General features: G+C 43.9%; 1 long non-coding RNA gene across 1 annotated transcript; it reads right to left on the minus strand.

The window, feature by feature from the left end:
• Nucleotides 1-4,001: 4,001 nt before the first annotated feature.
• On the minus strand, nucleotides 4,002-7,114 carry LOC106999087 (uncharacterized). Its single transcript, XR_013395449.1, has 2 exons — nucleotides 5,455-7,114; nucleotides 4,002-5,191 (listed from the first exon to the last, which is right to left on the minus strand). It is a non-coding gene; the product is annotated as an uncharacterized LOC106999087 (long non-coding RNA).
• Between the last annotated feature and the right edge of the window lie 14,453 nt (nucleotides 7,115-21,567).

Genomic DNA, 21,567 nt, shown 5'->3' on the forward strand with positions numbered 1-21,567 from the left:
ACATGTGCTGTCCCAGGCCAGCCGGACATCACAGCTCCCTATGTCACCCCAAGGCAGCTTCTGGCCAGGTTTCCCTGCTTTTTCAGCAGATTCACCTCCCCTAAGGGTTTTTTTGTTATTGTTTTTTGAGTTTTTTTAGAAAGTCTCTGTGGAGAGAGGCAAAACTAAGAAATGGCTATTTAAGTCCTATGCCCATATTTTAACCAGATGATTTGTTTTCTTGCTATTGAGTCTTGGGAGTTGCTTAGATATTTTGGAAATTAACTGCTTGTCAGGTATATGGTTTGCAAATATTTTCTTCTATTCTTCAGGTTGCCTTTACACTCTGTTGTCTCCCTTGCTGTGCAGAAGATTTGCAGTTTGATATAACTAATTACAAGGAGCCATGTCTTGGTCCTGTGTCTCCTAGGTCGGGTCTCCCACACGTGTTTCACGCTCTGGCTTCCTTTCTCCATTGCTAACAAACAAGAGGCTAGGCCAGTTACTCATCCTTCCAGGGTCCCAGGCATGGAGGGAGAGCAACGATACTGTGAGGATGACGGGAGGCTTGGAGTATGAGGAAGAAGGTGGGACAGGGCATACTGGTTTCTCCTTACAAATCTCTTCCTCATATAAAGTCCTTAATGAAAACTACCATTTGTACTCAAAAGAAAGAACCTCTCGCCCCCTAAGCACTCTTCACTTTCCCATCCTATAAGATGTATCAGAGCTAATGCATCACACGAAGAAAAGAAATCTAACGAGCTTCCTGGGCATTCACTGAGCCAAAGTCACCGTCATGACTGTCACCTGCCGGAGCAGGGCAGAGCCGTCCACAAGAGGCAGAAAAGCATGTGCAGGCCCTGAGCTCGAGCACCATGATGGCACGTGGGGACAGCCTCAGTGAGGGAGGGGAGCAGAGCCCTTGGTCCCCTCAGATCACACAGGAGGCAAACAGGGTGCATGAGGGGAGCGCACAGGGACGACGCTGGCTAGAGTACCCAGTCGATCTGGATTCCACACTTTCCAAGACAGGTTTCATCCACTCTCACAGGAACAAAGATGCATTTTGACAACATACTAGCATTAATAAGCTCATAAGCACCCAGTGGTGCCCCTTGATTGTTCAACAAGAAGCTCACAGAGTAGACGCCAAGCTCAGGCCCTGAGCGTGGACGAAGGTGGGAATCTGAAGGTGGACGGCAAGTCAACTTCCTCTATTGTCATCTAAGGCTCTGAATAAAATATGTACTGCAGACATCTGATTCCAATTTAATTATCTTTTCCAACAAAGGCAGCTTGGGTTTGACAGGCAACAGGAAAGGCAAGTTAATCGCAGGCATCTGCTGATTAGCATACTCTTCCCACAATTACCTCGCGGCTGCCATTCGCAGCTGTGCCCGCCTCACAGGCGCGGCAACAAGGGCTCAGGAGGGGGCTCAGCTCCAGGGTGGGAGCAGTGAGAATGGCCCACTCCACTCTCATCTTGAGGTCCATGGCAATGCGTAGGTGCCCACATACCTCTGTCTGGCAACCGTCCTCCAAGAGAAGGCTGTTCCCACGTGCCAGTGTAGCCAGAGGGTGAGAACTTGTCTTCATCTCCACCCTATTTGCAGTACCCTAGGAACCAAAGAAAGCCAGTAGCACCAGCCATCTATGCACTATGTACGATCTTTCATTTAGAAATAGATCACCCCACAGCTCTTCAGCCCTCTTCTTGCTAGATCTTTTGGTGAAAACACACACACACACCCCCCACCCTCCCACCTTGGGCCTTTGCTTACACTGTGCTCCTGAAGCTACTTTCTTCTCACATGCAAATGTCTGCTTCTACCTACCCACCAATGCCAATTCAAGCAGGTCCTCCATGATCTCTGGCTTTCATCCTGCAAGCTGGAAGTAATCTGTCAGTCTTACAAACTCCATCCCCTTGGCGACTCTTCTTTCTTCTCCTACAATCGCTTTCTAATGTGCATGTTTAATTGTCGGTAGTGGAGTGTGTTTCCAAAGATTTCCACAACGGTATCTCCCATCCCCCAGGCTCGTTCGCAATGGCCTTGACCCTCCCTCCACAAGAGGCAGAGGTCTTTGTTTCCTCTCCCCTTGAATCGGACCTGACCTTGTGATTGCTTTCACCAATCAAGGCAGCAGAAGTGATGTCCTTAAATTTCCAGGTTTGGAAAGTAAGAAATAATGCAGCTTCTGCTTGTATGCTCCGGGAGAAGTCAGCTGCTATGTAAGAAGGCCAATACCTAAGACCACCATACTGTAAGAAAGCCCATGTTGGTCTCACAGGGAGGCCACATGGAGACTGAAATGCCGGATCAGCCCCTGTGTACCAGCCACCCAGCAGAAGCACCAGGTTCGTGAGTAAAATGATCCTTCTTGGACATTCCAGTGCAGGCAGATACTAGCTGGAGTGAAGATGAATGGTTTTCACCAAGCACTGCCCAAATGGCAGAATCATGAGCAAATAAATGATTGCTGTTGTATTAAGCTGCTGAGTTTGGGAGTAGCTTGCAATGCAGCCATGGATAGCCAAAGTATTTGCCTTGATTAGCTAAGAGTGTGGACGGTCTTGGGTGTCAGCTGGCCAGGGTCAACGTCCTGGATCAGCCACTTACTAGCACTGAGACCTCGAGTAAGGGCCCAGATAAACACAATAGCAGTGTGTTGTTTGATTTCTTCGTTCAGCCAGCATGTTTCAGAGCCTTCTCTGGTCCTGGGCTGTGCCCAATAGTTTGCATTTGACACAGATGAATATTACCACTGAGAAGATCCCAGACTTCTCCCACTATCTTAGCGTTCCTGGGCAGAACCCAAACCTCCTCATGAATCATGCTGCCTTTTAAGAGCAATGACAGTAGTTTGCCGTGACTTAGGGAAATAAAAGTATTTTATCATCTTATAAGTGCAGTTTAAAGGCATAGTGTCCTTGTCAAAGGAAAATTATATCTCATTTTCCTTGATAAGCAATCAGTTTAGACTGATTAAATTATGATATGTCCATACAATTGTTGAAAAATAATGAGGAATTACCTATATACAAATATAGAAAGACCTCCCAAAATACACTTTTAAGTGAACAAAACATGAACTGTGTGGTGTGAATAAATGATTCAGTTTGTATAAAAATAAGGAGCTATAAGTATATTTGTATTCATCATAATTGAAAGAAGAGTACACAGAAACAGAGGACTGACCTTTGGGAATCAGGAGTGGAGGGCACACTGAATTTTAGACTTTGCCATATACTCTTTGGCTTCTTTGTTCTGCCGTGACTGGGTTTTACCTTCATAATTTTTTTTTTGTTTTTTGTTTTTTTTTGTTTTTTTGAGACAGAGTCTCGCTCTGTCGCCCAGGCTGGAGTGCAGTGGCGCGATCTCGGCTCACTGTAAGCTCCGCCTCCCGGGTTCACGCCATTCTCCTGCCTCAGGCTCCCGAGTAGCTGGGACTACAGGCGCCGCCACCACGCCTGGCTAGTTTTTTGTATTTTTTAGTAGAGACAGGGTTTCACCGTGTTAGCCAGGATGGTCTCCTACTTTCATAATTTTTAAAACTATTTAAAAAAATTCCCACCACCTTCATAACATCGCCCCAGTAATACCTGTGTGGGACAAAAATGTCTCCTGCTCCTTATTCTGAAATTTGAATTTGGTTAGTTCAAAGTGGAATTTGGTTATTTGGAGTTTGGTTCAAGAGGAGATGGTTTTTTCTGTATTTGTTTCCTGTGGTTGCTCTACAAACTACCACACATTGGTGCCTTACAACACCAAAATCTATTCTTCAAAGTTCTGGAGGCCAGAAGTATACAATCAACTTCGCTGGGTTGAAACCAAGGTGTCCACAGGCCATACTCCCTCCAGAGGGGAGAATCCAGGCCTTAGCTCTTCCAGTGGCTGGCAGCTTTGGCAATTGTGGCTCTTGGCTGCACCACGATTTGCAAAGGCTGAACCTTTGCAAATCTCTGTGTCTTAGTGCGTTTAGGCTGCTATAAGAAAATACCACAGACTGAGTAGCTAATAAACAACAGAAATTTATTTCTCACAGTTCTGGAGGCTGGGAAATGTTAGATCAAAAACGCCAGTAGATTCAGTCTCTGGTGAGGGCCTGTTTCCTGGTTCGTAGATGGTCATCCTCACACGGTGGAAGGGCAAGGGAGCTCTCTGGGGCCTCTTGAAAAAGGCACTCGTCCCATTCATGAGGACCCTGCCCTCATAACCTAATCACTTCCCACTTCCCAAAAGCCCCACCTCCTAAAACCATCACATTAGGGTTAGGTTTCAATATATGAACTTGTGTGTGTTGGGGGGGGCAGGGGGGCACAAACATTCTGTCTGTAGCACTCTGCCTCTACCTTTACATCACCTTCTCCTCTTCTGTAGGTAGTTAAGTATCTGTTTCTTTCTTACAGGGATACATGCGATTGTCTTTAGGGTCTACCAGATAATGCAGCATGATCTTCCCATCTCAAGACCCTTGACTTAATCACATCTGTGAAGACCCTTTTTCCAAATCAACTAGCATGCACAGGTTCCAGGGATTGGGACAGAAACGTCTTTGTGGGGGGGAGGTGGTATTTGTCTCCCTACCATAGGAGGTGGTATTTGTCTACCTACCGTAGCTGGTGGTATTTGTCTACCTACCGTATCTTCTGTTTGGACCAGAATACAGGACCAAATGCATGCATGAAGTCGTTCATAAATTCCACAGATATTTAAGTGCCTGTTCTATGCAGAAACTGCAAAAGCCCAACCCCTGAGTTTTGAAAAGAGCTTGATCATCCTAGCAGGGACTGAGCACGAGCGAACCTTTGCAAATCGGTCCCCTCCCACACACTTCCTAAAAGGAGGTAGCATCCATCTCTAGAGGGGCCAGGGAAGGGATGTCCGACTGCCACAGACAGGCTCCCCAGCCCTTCCTAGCACAACAGAAGGTGGGGAAGCCGAGGAAGGCACAATAGCTCATCTGGGCTTTCCCGGGGCTGCTCACTCGCTTGCAGTCTAGTGAGAGTTTATGCACTCAGTCTGGTTTTAAAGGGCGCCAGTAATACCCTAGCCTCCCTTCACAGGGTTGCTGAACCTCACCTGCTCCATCCTGCAGTGCTGGCTGATGCCAAGGACTTTGGTCTAAAAGTCACAAGTACTCAGGGCTCACATCCTCATCCTGCGTTCATTTCATCTGAAAAATCATTGCACAAGCCTGCACTTTTCTGTGGGGAAAAAAAAGAAATATATATATATATAAATGCAAGCTCTGAAAGGGGTCTTTATTATCTGCGTAGCGACAGTTTGCTATAAATAAAATCACCCTGTTTTGCTATTTTATGATTAATAGCTCAACATTCTCACAACAACATTGGCCTTGTTGGCATCCTGGTTCCTTGTTTGCAACGAGCCTGAATGATTCCACAACCTTTCTCTGAATGTGAATTAAGTGCACAGGGTTTTAAACAAAAGAAATGTTGCCTCTTACCACACATTCATATGCAAAGTAATCAGAGCTGCAGCATTCATGCTCATGAATTTCTCATCTCTGGTCGAATATCTGATCTTCATTTTCATCAATTATGCCAAATTAGTAGGATTTATTCTGGGATTGTGTTGTTTGCAGTCTGGTCCTATGACCCCAGGCCTCTCCTGACACCTGCCCAATGTGAAAAGCACATAATTGGTGCTAACATGTCTCATTACTAAGGGTGTGCCCCCACTGGGCTTGACATGCATCAGACAGACACACAATCTGAATGTAGAATGGGTCATTTTTTTTCCATTCTACAGTTGAGCAAACTAAGGCACAGCTCTAGTTAGGAGTTTGTCAAGATCCGACAGTGAGTCAGTGGAAAATGAAGGAGAATGTGTTTTGGAAATGGCTGTGGCTGCTTTGAACTTCCAGCCACGTTTCCCTCCCTCCCTCATAGAATTCGAAAAGTGAACCTTATCAAGAACAAGACCTTCCACGTTGGATAACAGGTTGCTTTCCCAGAGACTGGAAGGGGTGAGCAAGTATGATGGGCAGCTCATTGATTGATGGACAGATGTTTGAGAGTCCCGAGTAACGATGATGAAACCCTAGGATAGGTGGAGGCGTGCAGGCTGAAGGGTCCGGTCATGAATTCCCACGATGTGAAGGCAGAGAGGGTGCAGAGTCAGCGGAAACTTGCATGCTTAAGAGTACACCACACCAGGCGGAGGTTTCCAGTTCTCTTCTTTCCTGGATGTTACTGACTGATGTATGCAATTTAATAAAATGAGCTGGCTTCTTAAGACACAAACCGTGATGGCTACACCCTGGCCCTTCTCTCTCGCCTCCCTATCGTCGTTTCCACTTCTAGGTCAGTGGCTCCTGAATAGCTTCCAGCCTTGCCAATCATGCCGTGGCCCACAATCAGCTTCAACAACATGGATCAGACTAGAAACATCTTTCTGTGCAAGCCAACCTTCCTGCCCAGGTTTTCCATTTCCCTCAGTGGCAGCACCATTGTTACCCCACAGGTTCATGAGATTCAAGTCACTCTCTCCTCTGCATATATGCAGCATCCATATGTCCTGGAGTTTCTGCAAACAGCCCTGCTTTCAAACCTTCTGTTTTAGTGTCTGACCATGTGTCAATGCTTGTATCTTGATTTTGGACTGAGAAGACAAAAAGACATAGTGACTATACCTGTCAATAAGCTGGCACGGCGGTCTTGTCTTCCTTATGCCTCCCAATCTGAATTTATTTCTAGTTACCAGTGCAGGAGTTCCTGTTCTCACAGCTGGATTTTGTAATAACATCAGCCCCCTCCATTTTGCTTTTCATGAGTCCATCAAATAGATCCTCCAAACATAATTGCCCTTTATTCTCTCAGCAAAAGAACCCCAAAACATAAAAAGCAAAACAAAAAAACCCCAAAAACCCACAGTACCTTTCCGCTCCCAACCAGACGAATTCACCCTCGTTATCTCGGGGCTTCCTTCTCTAAAGCCTTCCATCTGCTCCAGCCCCCACAGGCCTTTACCTCCCTGAAACAGTATGACACTCATTTTTAGTTTTAGAACTTAACTTCCAACATTCTAAGCTGCTTTATTATTCGTCATCTCTCAAAAGAGGTTTTAAGACCCCTAAAGAAGCACAGCTCTTTAGCTGTTTTTGGACACCTTTTGTCATGGGAAGCTGGTTTCGGCCAAATTGTAAGTATTCAACAATTATCTTTTAAGTGAGATGTGATTGGATAGCTTAGTATGTGAAATGAGTGTCTCTCATAAACCAGTTCCCTTTACATGTACAGCTATTTAAAGAGATAAACAATATCATTATTTCCCAGAACAAAAATGACCACATGATGAATAAGGCTTTATGAAAAAAACATGGACAAGCTTGTCTTGCTTTAGAATAAAGGTGGGTAAAAAAAAAAAAAAAAAAAAAAAAAACCAACTTTGGGGGCTGTTTGCATTTTATATGTAAACAGTGACATCTGCTGGTGAACACGCACAGCACTGACACGGCACCTTGAAGTGGATTCAGGGTTCAGAAGCACGAACTTCATTGAGTCTTTCATCACCGTCCTCTCAGAGACACCCAAAGGCCCCTTGTGAGACCCCAGAATCAGGTCATGTCTGCATACTCGATGATGATGGATGTGTTATTCTGGGAAATCATGCAATTTAATTAAGACAGTGCATCGATAATTAAAACGATTCTCCCTGTATCGGTTTCATTAGCCCAGTTTTAACTTTTAATAGTCTTCTCTTATGATACATTTTCCCCTTGGAAGATTCCTGCCTGGCTTCCCTAGGGGAAGTGCTTAAAAGCATCAATCTCATCACAGTTCAGCAATCAGGAGATAATTTTGTTCCCTAATTCTGTTTTTCCAGCATGTTTGTAAACAATGCCATCAGGGATAAAAGTGTTTGAAGCTGAAGCTGGGGCTGCCATCCAAACGTGGAAAGCGTGCCAGAGGACTGTCTTTCCCGGGCCCGCTCCACCTGCACGCCACAGAGACGAAGCTCAGCTCCGGGATAAGGTAAATATCAAGAGCCACGCAGCAGCATGTCTGGCATTCAAAGCAGAACAGCGGGTGGTTTTGTTGGCCAACCTGGCTGCATGGGAGAAAGCCAAGCAACACCATTGATTTAAGCCTCAGGAAAAACCAAAAGTCTTTGGCCACCTCAGGTTGTAAATCTGGCATCAGATGTCAGAACCTTGTATGAAAGCAGAGACTACTAGGTTCTGCTGTCGCCTGAAAGGAATAGCCCAAAGAAAAGCCTGACTCCAAAGAAGGGCTGTCCCGGGCTCAGGACCCCACAGTGACTACATGCCTGGGCTGGGAACTGCGGGGAAGGCAGCCCAGAATGGTCACATCTCACTCTGCAGCCCCCTCACCGGACAAGGACACCTCCTGTCAGGTTCCTAGTTCTAGTCATTCTTCCTTGTCTCTGAGACCTGTCCCTCTTTTCATATCATTTCTACGGCCACCCCTGGTTCAGCCTCAGGTGCCTCGGAGAACTCCCTGGCCAGGCCCCATGGGCACACTCTACACACACGATTGAACAAGACCTCTAAACGAGACCGCAAAGCAGGCCCGTTTCCTTCAGGTGACTGACGTGGGAACTCAGGCTGAGAGCAACAGACCAAGCAGACACAGCTGAAAAGTTGGAGCCAGGACTCCAACCAGGATCTGCCTGACTTTAAGTAACATGCGTTTCCCACCAAACCCATGTCATAGCTTTCCCCAGCTCTCAAAGCTTCAATGACCCCACTGCCTACTGAATTCAGTCCCAGCCGCCAAGCCAGGGGCCGAGCCCTCCATGCCCTGCCCTGCCCTACTCTTCAGCCTTGCCCAGCTCTTCCCCTCCATGAACATCCCTAAGTCCCCCCCCACACTCAAGACTCCCCAGGAGTGTCCCTTTGCTCATCTGCAGTGTCCTTTCTACCAACCCATCTGCCCTTTCCAAGTCCTGCTCACTCATCAATACTTCTGTGACCGCCCCGCAGTGAGAGCACATTCTCTGCTAAACCCTTACGCTTCCACCGCACTTACGTCAGAGTTCTTTACACAGAGGGTCTGCCCCTGCTAGACTGAGCCACCTTGCAGGAAGAGGCTGTGCCTGGATTTTCACATCTTTGTATGTCCTTCCATTCTTAGCAAAGGCACCTGGAATTTAATCAAAATCACCAAATATGTGTTGGACGGATGAACAGGTGGACAGATTTTAAATAAATAAAGTATTTATCTAGGCTGTTACCTCTCAGGATGCAGGAAAATGTATTTGATTTATAGACATACAGAAAAAGTGACTACATAGAGTATAATAAAGCAATGTTGTGTTTGGAATAACAGCAACTGATTAGTATCTATTACGTTACACTGATGTCGTATCTCTACCATTAGACTAACAAGTCTTTATGTTTCACAAGGGCAGGGACAGTGTCTACAGCTGCAGCTGCCAGATCAAGCTGGAGTCCCTCCCTGATTTGATGCCATAAAGTAGGAGCTCTCAGTCGCCATAGGAGGAAATCACACCCCAGGCTGCTCACTAGAACCTCTGGGAAGAAGCAGAGCTCCCCACCATAAGTCACGGCTTTGGGGTCAGAGTCTCTGGATCCAAGCCTGGTTCTGCTACCTGAGCCTCTCTTGAGTCTCAATTTCCTCCCTAAATATAAGGATGATAATCCCTGTCCCATGAGTTGCACTGGGGAATAAATGTGATCCTCTACACAGTGCACTCAACAGAGGGCATGACCTGTGGGAAGGGTCCCATTAGTGCCAGCATTGCCAGTTATGCAGTGAATATCACTCATGTCTCAGCTTCTGTATCAACCAACAGCAATGCAGAGTTATCCCACCTGTAGTTAGTTGAAAGTAGCTGGTGCTGACTATACTTCTAAGTTCTTACCAGTTGTCACTAGACCTTGTCAAAATGGGAAAAGATGGACTTCTGATAAACTCACAGTCAACTTATAGGCAATTTTAATAGAAAAAACCATAATGAACTGCAGTTTTTAAAAAATCTACAATGAGATATGAGCTAAAACAGGATTCCATAGACTTGAAGTCAAAAGTTCATAGTGAATCTCTTAAAACCTTACCTCCTTTTGCCTTTTAAATATTATTAGTATGTTACATTATAATTCATCCCATGATAGTGTTTTCAAGGCATTGGGGTTCCTGAATGCTTCAGATTGTCTCCTATGTCCTTCAAAGATACCCCATAATAGTGTAGCTCCGTGAGAATGAAGTGGTGGCTCTGCACCCCCAAGGTGCCAGGAGAGTCAGGTCCACCCAGTCATGGTGTGCTGCCAGGCGCCAGACCTCCGTCTCTTCCTACCCACCATGCAACTTTACAGACCAGGAAGGCACTCAAGGGCAGCACAGCCCTGGGAACACATCCCAGTGCCTTATGCTCTGGTGTTCAAGACTGCCTCAGCATCCACTTACTGTGCAGAAGCTAAGGGAGGTGATCACCTCCACAGACCTATCCTCAACAACAGCTCCTCTATACTAGAAGATACTAGAAACAAAAGAGCTGTGCTCCTCTGGGCTGAGTTAGGAACTGGAGCTGTCCATCGCAGTGGAAGGAACTGGGTCAGCATTTGCACTAGCAATAAGTTCTCTGGCCTGTGGACCATGAGCCACGGGGATCCTTCAGCACCAGTGAAGGCAAAGTGACTTTGAGTGCTTGGACTCCATTCTCGGCAGGTTCACTTTTTATGCTGTCAGACCCGTAAACAAATGTTCACCCCTTCCTGAAGCAAAGCAGGAGAGGACATTGTTGATCTATCAGGGCATCCTGATAACATTCTGCCTCCACAACCAGCCAGTGTTTAGAGACACACGCTAGCTCTACTCAGCCGGGAGTGTGAACACTGCTCATTGCTGATTAGGTACTTTAAATCGTGAATGCTCAGAACAATCACAAGATATATATACACTTACACATATACATACACCGCCTGTACACTCAACCAGAGGACATACATTGGTGGCTGCAGAACTCCATTATGACAGCATGGAACTTCATTTAGATCATTTCTTTTTTCATATGACACCTCCAATTTACATTTCAGTGTTGTTGGTGATGGCTATTGACTGAATGTTTGCATTCCCACGAAATTCATGTGTTCAAATCCTAATCCGCCACGTGATGGTTTTAGAAGGTGGGCCTTTGGGGAGGTGATTAAGTCATCAGGGTACAGATCTCATGAGTGGGATGAGTGCTCCTGTGACAGAGACTCAGCTCTCTGACTGTCTTTCTGCCTCGTGAGGATGCAATGAGAAGGCAACCACCTGCAGCCAGAGACGGTCCTCACCGGAACCCAAGCCAGCTGGCCCCCAGGCGTGGCCTTCCAGCCTCCAGAACTGTGGGAAGTGGATGTCTGCTGTTTGTGAGCCCCCCAGTCTACAGTGTTCTGTTACAGCAGCCCAAGCTGCCTACCACAGTGATATTACCAATGATGGCAAAACACCAAACAGTACATGGTGATCACTCAGAGTTCCTTCGTTGCCAGATATAGAAACGACTTTTCAAATTCCAGCTATAATCCTCCCAAACCTCAACTGAGGAAATGAATCATTATCACCAACTGCAAAACTCGCTGTTACCCTGCAGCAATGACAAAGAGGGCCTTTCTCCTGTAGACCTCCCCCTTGGTGGGCCTGGGCACACTTCCTTTCCTCCCAGCCTCCTGGGGCCTTCTCAACTGCCTCTCTACTGACAGAACTAGCAGCAGATGAGCCTGGGGAGGTTCCTCTAACCTCTTGTAAGGAGAAATTATTTTTCATTTCCTTGAAGGTTTGAGCCCAGGCAGGCTGGCCGTATTCCCTCCCCACACAGCAATCCCGGCACCCCTCACCTAGGAGACAGGGTGGGGCAGAGAGAGATGGGGGCTGCTGGGGCAGGAGGGCTGGCCCAGCCCCAGCAGGATAACTGCCCTGGAGAACATACACACCGCAGAACATACACACCCGCTCCCAGGATCCATCCTGACCATGTCCACTGAAGACTCAACCAAGACTTCATCCTCAGAGAAGAAATCATAAAGGAATTCCTTGACATGCTCCCCTTCTCTAATCTGGTATTAACAAATGGCATGATGGACTAAATGAAGAAAGGAGGAAAGGGAGAAGTAAATAAACTCCAGGTTTTGCAGACATCAAATTTTAAGAAGGCAAATGAGAACTGAGTTCAATAATGACCCCGGTCATTCTTTAGCAAGGGAAGAAGAAGGAGTGAAATAGCCTGGATCTTTAAACATCCCCAATTCAAGGGACAAAATTCCATCGTGCACCCCCTAACCAGTGAATTCAGCTATAGGCATTGTAGTCATATCAGTCACAGTGTTGAAGGCTCTTGCTGTCAGAAGGGCTTGGCTCTGTGTCTGTGTGTGTGTGTGTGTGGGTGGGTGGGTGGGTGGGTGGGTGTGTGTTTCTCCTGGACCAATACGAAGTGTGTTCTGCCTGGTTCGGCTTCTTCACCTGTTTCCCATCTCAGAGAACAGGTAGTTTCTCCAAGACTGGTTCTTGGAATTTTGTGATGCAGAATCAGCCAAAGGACAGAGAAAGCTGAGACTGAGGGCTAGAGGAGGAGGGGAGGACTAAGAAAAAAGCTGAACAGGAGTGGAGAGAGAAAGCAGTCCCTCCGCAGAGAAAGAGTAGGAGGGGTGAAGAGGGAGGATGCTGACAATCACAGCCCGAGAAAAGTAGAAAAATAAGAACCAAGCAGTGGGGGAAAAGGGAGTCAGGTCAAATGGGTTTCCCGTGATCTGTAGATTGGTTCTTCTCTGTGCTTTTCAGTTAAATCAGACTGGCATTTCTTCTTAAATTCGTATTTGCTGTTAGGTCTGCTGTTCTTTGAATATGACTCCTTAGAGAGACGGAGCCGCGTGGGTCTTGAGCTCATAAGATTTTCTCAGTCCTAGTCCTGTCCTCTTGTCTTACAGCTGAGGAAATGCCAGCTCAGAGACATAAAATCACTGGCCTCAATATGCACCACAATTTACAGCTGAACTTTGATTCCTCTGCCTATTAGTCCAATGTAGATTCTATACCCCATGCTAAAAATATACTTGTTCCTACACATGCTCCCAGCCACATCCGTCCCCACCTCGACATGCCTCCTCACGCTGTAAGTCTTACTGGAAAGCTAAACAACCTCACACTCTTCAGTAAAAAGCATTTACATGTCTGAAGAGAAAGTGCCCCACCACCACAGAAAACGTTCCCAAAATGAACTCAGTTCTGGGGCTGGAAGCTGGGATGCATGCAGGTAGATCAAAGGCAGAACCTTACCTTGAGGAGACACGTGGTGAAGTTAGAAGGGACAGACACTGGGCGTTTAAAGGGCCACGTGTCTGAGCAGGACTCACATTCCATCCAACAGATGGCAGTAGCCACATAGTTTTTTAAATAAGCACATAGAAGTCCAATGTTCAGAAGAAAACAGAATCAGTGAAATGAGATGTAAAATCTTTCCGTCCTCACCAAAAACCAAGTTACCACTCCTATTGAATTAACATGAAACTCAAACAACAACAACAGAACCCATCTACGCAAGCACTGGTAGATACAATCAATTAACAGCCCACTAACGACATGCTACTGATTACAAATTATAACTAACAATTGCTTTGTGTCTTGATATTAGAAAGATGAAAGAGGATTAATAATTGATCTAATATGTTGGGTTTAACTAACTGAAGTGAGTGGTTTAATACGCTTTCCGTTTTCCACATACCAACATGCTTGAAGGAAAAAATAATGGAACCTCTTGGTTGCTAACAATCGTTTAACCCCCACCTCATTCTTAGAATTCTTTACACTTCTGAACATGACTTCCATTCTAGTTTTCAAATTGAGAAAGCACCTATATTAAAAAGCAGTGGTTCTCTCCCCATTTGGGATTACACTTAAATGTATAAGGTAGAGAAAAGTCTAATAGAGAACATAATTGATGTCAGTTGTAATTGTATTCTGCTGTCAAATACATAGTAAAATATGAGCTTATTTTTGGGGTACTGCATTAAAAATACATTTCTTGAGCTCCTTTTTTTGTTCATTCTATTTTTATTCCCCCTTTTTTCCTTGGCTCTTCCTATCCATGACTTTCTGCATATCTAATATCATCACGCAGAGGAAAAAGCACTGCCTGAACCTGTCCACCAGCAAAGGGACACTGCTCTGCATAAACAGACAGAGAGGCAGGCACCTCAAGGGACTCGCAGAAGTGCCTGGATATTTTTAAGTACTTGAGGAAAACACAATGATGCCTGTCAAACACCTCAGGAACTGCTAGCGCCAGGTAAATCGGTTTTAACATTAGGTTGCTAAATTTCCTTCCATGACGTCATATCTTTGCAAAGCTTGGTTTTTGGTGACTGCTGTGATAGCTGTGGGGGAAAAAGTGATATGTCCTATCTGATTCCAAGGTTTTATATATTGCTAGTGCCCAACTGATGCACCTACATACCATTAGTAAGTATTGTGGTTATTTAATAATACAATAAAATATGATTTATTTTCTTTCAATTTGTACATACTATTTTTTACCCAGCTACTAAGTTGTTAGGACATAAATACTTATTAAGGTAGTTGGACCCAACAAGGTCATAAACAGAATTATGAGGTATTTCTTGTGGCCTCAGGGCCCTGTGAATAAGATTACTAAGACATTAGGGTGCTGTGAACTGAAAATGTTTAGGAACCGCTGAACTAAACCATTCACAGGGGCGAGCTGGTTTATTCCTCTCAAACATCTTACAATCATTTCAAGGCTGGGCATGATCACTCACAACTGTAATCCCAGCCCTTAGGGAAACTGAGGTGAGAGGATCGCTTGAGGCCAGGAGTTCGAGGCCAGCCTGAGAAACGTAGTGAGACCACAGTCTCCACACACAAAAAGTAAAAATCAGCTGGGTGTGATGGCGCACGCCCGTAGTCCTAGCTACTTGGGGAGCTGAGGCAGGAAGATTGCTTGAGCCGAGGAGGTTGAGGCTGCAATGAGCCATGAGATTGCACCACTGTACTCTAGCCTGGGCCACAGAGTGAGACCCTGCCTCAAAAAGTTAATTAATTAATTAAGAATCATTTCAAAGTATGAACCATGAATGTAAATAACTGATATAAAAATCTGGAAAGAATGAATCAGAAATAAAAGAAAAGAGCTTGGGTTTGAATCTTGCCTGCCCCACCAACTGGGTGAGTTCAGGTGACCTGTCTGAAACTCGGTTTTCCTCTCCTTTGTGTGGGTTAGAGGAGATAAGGTCTTAGCACCTAAGATCCTTCCTGGTACTTGCAAATGCACAGTAAGTGGTAGCAATTATGATTTCTAAATCAGACATGACCCATACAAGCGTTTCCTTCCTGGAGAGGAGGGGTCTTAATCTGGGGAGTCCAGTGCAAAATAAAAATATGAGGATCTTTGTTCCAAAACTAGTAAGAATTTCAAGATGGTGTCAGCAGAGCTGACCAGCTGTGGGAGCCTACGTGAAGCTGTTCCCGCTCTTGCCAATTTTCTCAGGGTTTTCCAGCTCAAATGAGTCTTTCCTCCTGCACTGAATCTTCATACTCTTATCACCTGTGCCAAATAATTAGCTCACCAACTATTATCCTGGTCCCCAGTCAACCGTAGCAATATGTAATATCATCATATTCACCACTAGCTGCAGGGTGACATTCTCTTTCCCAAGTGGATTGTGTCAGTCTGTTTGTGTTCCTACAGAGGAATGCCTAATGGCTGGGTCATTTATAAAGAGAAGAGGTTTAACTGGCTCACAGTTCTGCAGGACGTACAGGAAGAGTGATGCCAGCATCTGATTCTGATGAGGGCCTCAGGAAGCTTCCATTTGTGGCAGAAGGGAAAAGGGAGCAGGCGCATCACATGGCAAGAGCGGGAGCAAGAGAGAGAGAAGAGGCAGGTCCCCTCAGACTCTTTTAAACAACCAGATTGTGCATTAACTAACTAAGCAATAACTCACTTATCACCAGGAGGATGGTATTAAACCGTTCATGAGGGATTTGCCCCCATGATGCCATCACTTCCCACCTGACCCCACCTACTACATTGGGAATCACATTTCAACATGAGATTGTAAAGAACATCCAAACCATATTATAGATGATCGCATCCTTGTGGGCAAGGGACTGTAAAGAGTGCTGACTCCTTTTCCACCCCACAGCCTCCAGGCACTGCTGGCACATATTAGATGCTCAACAAATACCTGTTGACTAAATAATTGATGGGAGGGTGATATGGCTATGTAATTGTTAGCACCTTACTACCATATTCTCCAGGTTGTAAAGGCTGTGAGTGGCAGACTGAAAGCATGCCAGGTAATCTCTGTAGAGGGCATACTAAAGAAACTAAGAGGACGTCACACAAGTGGGTGTGTTCACCCTCTATGTGTGTGTGTATTTCATTTTCCTTTATTTATGGTTTCTCATATTAATACACTTTATTTTTGGAACAGTTTTAGGTTCACAGTAAAGTGAAGCAGAACATACAGAGAGTTCCTATATACCCTCTGTCCCCACACATGCACAGACTCCCCAACTACCAACATTCCCTACCAGGATGGTACATTTGTTACTACTGTTGAAATGGTATTGACACATCATCACCCAAAGTCCATAGTTTATATTAAGATTCACTCTTGGTGTTTAATATGGGTTTTGATAGGTGTATAATGACACATATCTACCATTATAATATCAGATAGAATAGTTTCATTGCCCTGAAAATCCTCTGTGCTCTACCTGTTCATCTCTCTCTCCCCCAAATCCCTAGCATTAACTGATCTTTTCACCATCTCCATAGTTTATCCTTTTCCAGAATGTCACATACTTGGAATCATACATATAAAGGCTTTTGAATTGGCTTCTTTCACTTAGCAATATGCGTTTAAGTTTCCTGCATATCTTTTCATAGGTTGATAGCTCATTTATTTTTAGTGCTAAATAATATCCCACTGTACGAATGTCCCACGGTTCATTTATCCATTCACCTATTGAAGGACATCTTGGTTGCTTCCAAGTGTTGGCAATTATGAATGAAGCTGCAGGTTTTTGTGTGGACGTAAGTTTTCATCTCCTTTGGATGAACATCAAAGAGCACAACTGCTGGTAAGGGTATGTTTAGTTTTTAAAGGAATGGCCAAACTGTCTTCCAAAGTGGCTGTACCATTTTGCATTGTCAGCAATCATGAATGAGAGTCCCTGTTGTTCCTCATCCTCACTAGCATTCGATGTTGTCAGAGCTGTGGAATTTGGCCATTCTAATGTATGTAGTGATATCTCATTGTTCTTTAATCTGCATTTCCCTGATGGCATCTTGTGGAGCGTCTTTTCATATGCTTAATTGACATCTGTATATCTTCTTCGGTAAAGTATCTGTTAAGGTCTTTGGCCCACTGTTTAATCCAGTAGTTTGTTTTTTTCTTAGCCTAGCTACAGAGGCTAATCAATTTTATTGATCTTTTCAAAGAACCAGCTTATAATTTTGTCGATTTTCTCTACTGATTTTGTTTCCAATTTTATTGATTTCTACTGTAATTTTGTTATTTCTTATCTTCTGCTTACTTTGGATTTAATTTGTTCTTCTTTTGCTAGTTTCCTAAAGTGGACTGTGAACTTCATAGGAGCTTCTCAGTTGCCCCCAATCCCTTAGGTAGGACGGGATGGTTACAGGTAACTGGAGTTAGGTATTTCCCCTCCCCCTGGGTAGGTTAGGTTTTGATAAAAACCCAGCATTTAGGCTCTGATAAAATAGTTTCTCCTGAGGGTGGGCCTTGTAATAAGACGGATGCTCTGGCATATTTCAAAGTAGTTGCTTTTCTCCTCCCCCTGAGAGAGGCATAAGGGAATTTTTCTCTCATCTTTGCTTTGAGAATCTGGGAGAGTGCCCGTAGTTATACCTCATAGAAGTGTAAGAGCCCTTCTATACCTGGGTCTTCCTGGAATTTTTAACTCCATCTTTTCCACACTCAACCTCTGGCAATTTGTCAGTTACAGTTCAGCTTTTCCCACGTTGGCACTGGTGCCCATGGAAGTTTCTGCTCTAGAGTTTCTGCTGTTTAGAGCAGATTCATTGTATCCACGTGTCTGTCTCTCCAATTTTGGGGACAGCAGCTTACCCTGTGTCCTCGCTTTTCTGATAGCTCTAAGAAGAACTGTTGATTTTTCAGTTTGTCAGTTTTTTGAATTGTTATTAGGATACAGTGACAGCTTCAAAGCTCCTTTTGCACTGAAGTGAAAAATGGAAGTCCTGTGTTCTCTTTTAAACACTGGCACACTCTAAGAAAAACAATTTAATGAGAGTTGATCCCGTTCACAAATTTTCACTGCCTCAAATGGCCCTACATGTGCGGGAGTAGTCTTCAGACAGCCCAGTCCATACATAGGATTGGCATTGACCAAACTTCAGCAACTCAGAAAGTCTCCCCTAAGAATTGGGTCAGAGAGAGTCCCTTTTCCCCAGTAGATCATCTTCCACCTCCTTGGGAAGATTAAAAAAACAGGCATTAATCTCCAGATAGAAAAAAAGAATGAATCAGAAAGAAAAGAGATGCAAGACAGACAGCAAGGATGATTTTTTTGTTCCTGGGTAGAGTCACAAGCCTGGTCTCTAGCCGAGCATCCTTTTAATAGACTCCTCTATTCCACTCAGCTTCCCCAGGAAAATGCCTCTCTCTGTTGGCCATCGATAAGTCACTCAGTGAGAGTGACTCTGTCCGTAAACTCTAGTGGGGATGAACACCACATTTCCATATCTCCTGAGCTCCTGGAAAGTAATTTGTCACCAGGATGGCGCGAAGGTCCAGAATTTTACCTAGAGCCCAGTCAACAAGGAAGAGCCAGTTGCCGAGGCCAGGGAAGCCAGAGTAGCCACATCTCAGCACTCCAGAGAGCATGAATTGCGGTAAAGTCAATGAGAGTGGTATCCTCAGATTTTGCCAATTAAGGATTCAGCATGAAATAAACCACGCCCAGGAACAAGCAAAAAGACTGTTTCCTGGAAGAGAAAACCAGATCTGGAAGGAAACAAGAAAGCACCACCCAGCTGGGAGAGGATACCCATCAAAAACAGCCCTGAGGGTAAGGGACTACATATGCCTTTCTTTTGGCTGTGTCTGCAAAGAGGACAGATGCGTCATAGGAGACTACAGCCAAGAAGAGAACTGCAAGGAATAACAGGGAGTCTAAGGAATCTTGGGATTCAAGAGAGGTCCAGGAAACTACAAAAAGACTACAGAGTGGAATCTCTTAGTCTCACAAAAGTCTAGGCTCTGTCTGCTCTGTTTCTCCTCCCAGATCAGACAGCCTCAGCCAAGAAAGCGATAGAGGAGAAGGTCAGAACAACATCTTAGTGAGGCCACCATGCAGCCTGTTGGATTTGATCACCTTCAACTCAACCACAAAGCGGCAGCACATTTAATTTAAATATTCATTTGTGCTTTGTCACCTTATGGTATTCCCTTTCTGTTTCAGGAGGCAGAGGGGCGCTTAATCATCAAAAATTTTCCTGGTTGGGCCGGGCGCGGTGGCTCAAGCCTGTAATCCCAGCACTTTGGGAGGCCAAGACGGGCGGATCACGAGTTCAGGAGATCGAGACCATCCTGGCTAACACGGTGAAACCCCGTCTCTACTAAAATACAAAAAAAATTAGCCGGGCGAGGTGGCGGGCGCCTGTAGTCCCAGCTACTCGGGAGGCTGAGGCAGGAGAATGGCGTAAACCCGGGAGGCGGAGCTTGCAGTGAGCTGAGATCCGGCCACTGCACTCCAGCCTGGGCAACAGAGCTAGACTCCGTCTCAAAAAAAAAAAAAAAAAAAAAAAAAAAAAAAAAATTTCCTGGTTGGCAGACAGAAACTACTGAAAGATTCTTCCAGTTTTCACGACCCACATAGTCATTGAAGGGGTCATTCTTGTTATCTGGGTGGAGGCAGAGGCAGAGAGGAAAGATCATGTATTAGTACTTCATTCCTTTTTAAATACCAAATAATATTCCACTGTATGACTGTACCTCATTTTGTTTATCCATTCATCACTTGATAGATATTTGAGCTGTTTCCATTTTTGACTATTATAAATCATGTTGCTGTTTACATTGATATGCAAGTTTTGTGTGGACATTTTTATTTTTCATTTTTCTAGTGTACATACATGAGAGTAGAATTGATGGATCATATGAAAACTCTATAATTAACATCTGAGCTACTGCCAAACTGTTCTCTCTACCATTTAAAATCATGCCAGCAATATATGAGGATTCCAATTCCTCCACATCCTTGCCAATACTTGTTAATGTTTACTTTCTAAATTTCAGCCAACCTAGTGGGCAGTTTTCTCATTGAAAATTTGATTTGCATTTCCCTAATGAAAAATGAATAATAATGTTGAAAATCATTTAATATGTTTATTGGTAATCATATATCTTATTTGGAAAAAACGTATAGACAAATCTTTTCCGCATTAAAAAATATGGGTTGTCTATTAGTTGAGCTGTAAGAGTTCTTTATATATTCTTGACACAAGCCCTTTATCAGACATATCATTTCAAATATTTTCTCCTATTCTGCAGGTAGTCTTTTCACTTTCTTGATGGTATCCCTGGAAGCACAAAATATGATATTTTGAGAAAGTCCAATTTAGTTTCTTTGGTTGCTTGTGCTTTTTGGTGTCATACCTAAAAAATCACTGCCTAACTTAAGGTCATAAATATTTACTTCTCTATTTCTTCTCAATTTTATAATTTTAGCTCTTACCTTTATGTCTATGATCAATTTTGAATTAGATTTTGTATATGGCATGTTGTACAGGTTAAACTTTTATTTTTTGCCGTGGACATCCAGTTTTCCCAACACCATTTGTTGAAAAGACTTATTTTACCCACTAAATTTTCTTGGCATCATGATTAAAAATCATTTGATCATAAAAATGAAGATTTATTTTTAGATGATCAATTCTGTCCCATTGATTCGTATGTCTGTCTTTATGAGAATGCCATGCTGTCTTGATTACCACAGCTTTGTAGAACATCTTGAAACTGGAAAGTGTAAGTCCTTCAAATTTGTTCTTCTTTTTCAAGATTATTTTGGGTCTTCTGGCTCTCTTGTATTTCCTTATGACTTTAGAATAAGCTTGTCAATTTCTGTCCAAAAGAGGTAGCCAGGATTTTGATGGAGACTACATTGAACCTACAAATCAATTTGGGAAATATTGCTGTCTTAGCAATGTTAAGTCTTTCAATCTGAACATGGAGTGCTTCTTTACCTATTTAAGTTTGTCTTAATTCCTTTCAAAGACAATTTTTAGTTTGCAGTGTACAAGTCTTGAACTTGTATACTGCTTTGACTAAATTTATCCTAAATTATTTCATCTTTTTAATTCTATTAGAATAGAATTGTTTTTCTTAATTTCATTTTCATATTGGTCATAAAATGCCTAGAAATACAATTGATTGTTGTATATTGACCTGGTATCCTGCAAAGTAGGAGAACTTGTTTACTAGTTCTAATAGCTTTTAAAAGATATTATTTCTAGCATTTTCATATCATCTAGAATAGAAATAGTTTTACTTCTTTCTGTCTACTCTGAAAGCATTTTATTTCTCTTG

Source organism: Macaca mulatta, chromosome 7 (genome assembly GCF_049350105.2).
Source record: "Macaca mulatta isolate MMU2019108-1 chromosome 7, T2T-MMU8v2.0, whole genome shotgun sequence".
NCBI classification, from domain to species: domain Eukaryota; kingdom Metazoa; phylum Chordata; class Mammalia; order Primates; family Cercopithecidae; genus Macaca; species Macaca mulatta.